This window comes from Apteryx rowi, unplaced genomic scaffold (assembly GCF_003343035.1).
Source record: "Apteryx rowi isolate R43461 unplaced genomic scaffold, aptRow1 scaffold_741, whole genome shotgun sequence".
NCBI lineage: Eukaryota > Metazoa > Chordata > Aves > Apterygiformes > Apterygidae > Apteryx > Apteryx rowi.
Genome location: NW_020451029.1, coordinates 83533 through 85233, shown reverse-complemented (window position 1 = coordinate 85233; position 1701 = coordinate 83533). Strand labels below are relative to the sequence as shown.

General features: G+C 60.8%; 1 protein-coding gene across 1 annotated transcript in view; it reads right to left on the bottom strand.

Annotated features, from left to right (window-relative positions):
- LOC112976551 (secreted frizzled-related protein 4-like) overlaps window positions 1-1701 on the bottom strand; it is a 14153-nt gene that overhangs the window by 10422 nt on the left and 2030 nt on the right. The gene's annotated exons all lie outside the window — the stretch shown is intronic.

Sequence of the window (1701 nt, the reverse complement as noted above, 5' to 3'; positions counted from 1 at the left end):
CAAGTCGCGGGAGGCTCGCAGACAGCCATGGAAATTGCGGGACCGCATTTATACCGGTGGCACGAGTGACGTGGGGGCTGATCTTGCTCCCTTGGCAGCATCATCCGTCGGGAGGGAGTGTGCGTGCGTGTGTGTGTTTGTGTTGTGCTGTGCTGTGCAGGCACGCTGACATCACCTCCACTTCATTTAATCCCCCGGCGGCATCACTACGTTCCTCGCCGTGTCTCCAGCTCCATTTCAGTTTTGATGTGTGCAATAAATTCCTTGAGGTGGAAGGAGGGTGGAGGTGGGGGGGAGCCGCGGGCGGAAAGTCCTTCGACTTTAGAGCTGAACTTGAAGCTCTTCTCCTGCATTTTCAAAAGCGACACAGAGCAGAAACTTTTTGCGAGCTTTTGAGAAAGCCGGTGGTTGCTCCTGTCGCCTGTAGGGGGTTACAGAGTTACCTCCGTGAGCTCGGCACGTACAGAAAAATGCGTGAGACGGGCCGGCGGGGAAGGGCGCTTTTGCCCGTTTTGTGCAGCAGCGGCCGGCGCAACCCCATCGGGGGGGCCAGGGCCGGGGCCGTGCACGGCTGGGCGCCGGAGGCTGCTCTGCAGGCAGGTGGCCTCACGCCCTGCTCCCCCCCACCCCCCCAGCCGTGTCTGCAAACGGATCGGAGAAGGAATTTTGGGTTTTTCCCAGGCTCTCTTTCCTCGGTGCCCCCCAGCCACACGCACCGGACTGGAAAGACCTGGCGGTGGGCCTTTCCTCCCTGGGGCACTAATACTGCACCCCAGCCTTTTCAGGCACCCTCTGAGGAAACACGACTAACTCCTTGCCAGGTTGTTGCAGTGGCCTGGAGAAGCCCCTACCTGGCTCAAAGCTAGCAGCTCCCAGCCTGCCCGAGCCAGGTGCTGCAGGTCTGCCAGCGCAGCCCCTCACTGAGCCGCTGGGGCTCAGGCCGGGGTGCTGCAGAGCTGGGGTATCCGTGTGAGGAGCTTTCCCCCCTCCTCTGGGTGCTCGGGAAGCTCATCCAGAGCAGCCAGGAAACCATGGCCAAGAAAACAACAGGGACAACGGGAGATGAAGGGATGTATGTGCTTGGTGACACTGTCAGCCCACAGGAAGCAGGTGGGAGCAAGAGTAAATTTCTCCCTCAACAGTAACACTAAAGCAGTTTCACCCTGCCGGTCCTTCCCATTGCTGTCCCCTCTGTCCCAAAACCCACCCAGAGCGCCCTGAGACACCCAAGGCTTGGGCCTCGCAGGTGTCCCACTGGTGTCACCCCCTGCAGACCAGGGGGCAYGGCTGGGCCAAGCAAACCCTGCTGGCTGTGCCGGATGGCAGCAGGGCACGCAGAGGGGACCACGCACCCGCAACCCCTCTCTGCAGAGGGACAGCAACCTCCGCAGCCCTGCTGGGAGCGGGGCAAGAGGGCCATCTCTCCCCAGGGACTCCTGGACCAACACGTCCGGGTTTCCCATTATGGTTTAAGAAGGAGCAGAATATGCTTAAATCCCCTCCTGCAGTGTTGGCACTGCAGTGCACCCCGAGATGCCCGCACTGAACATCAGCCCGGAGTTTAACACACTCCCCCGCAGCGTGCATGACTCGGCACGAGAGAGCCCTATAGGGCCACCCTAGCTGCAATGGGCAGCGGGGGGGAGGGAAAGAAAGGGAAAGAAAAATCCCCGGGTAAATAGGTGATGCGGGTTTGGAGGC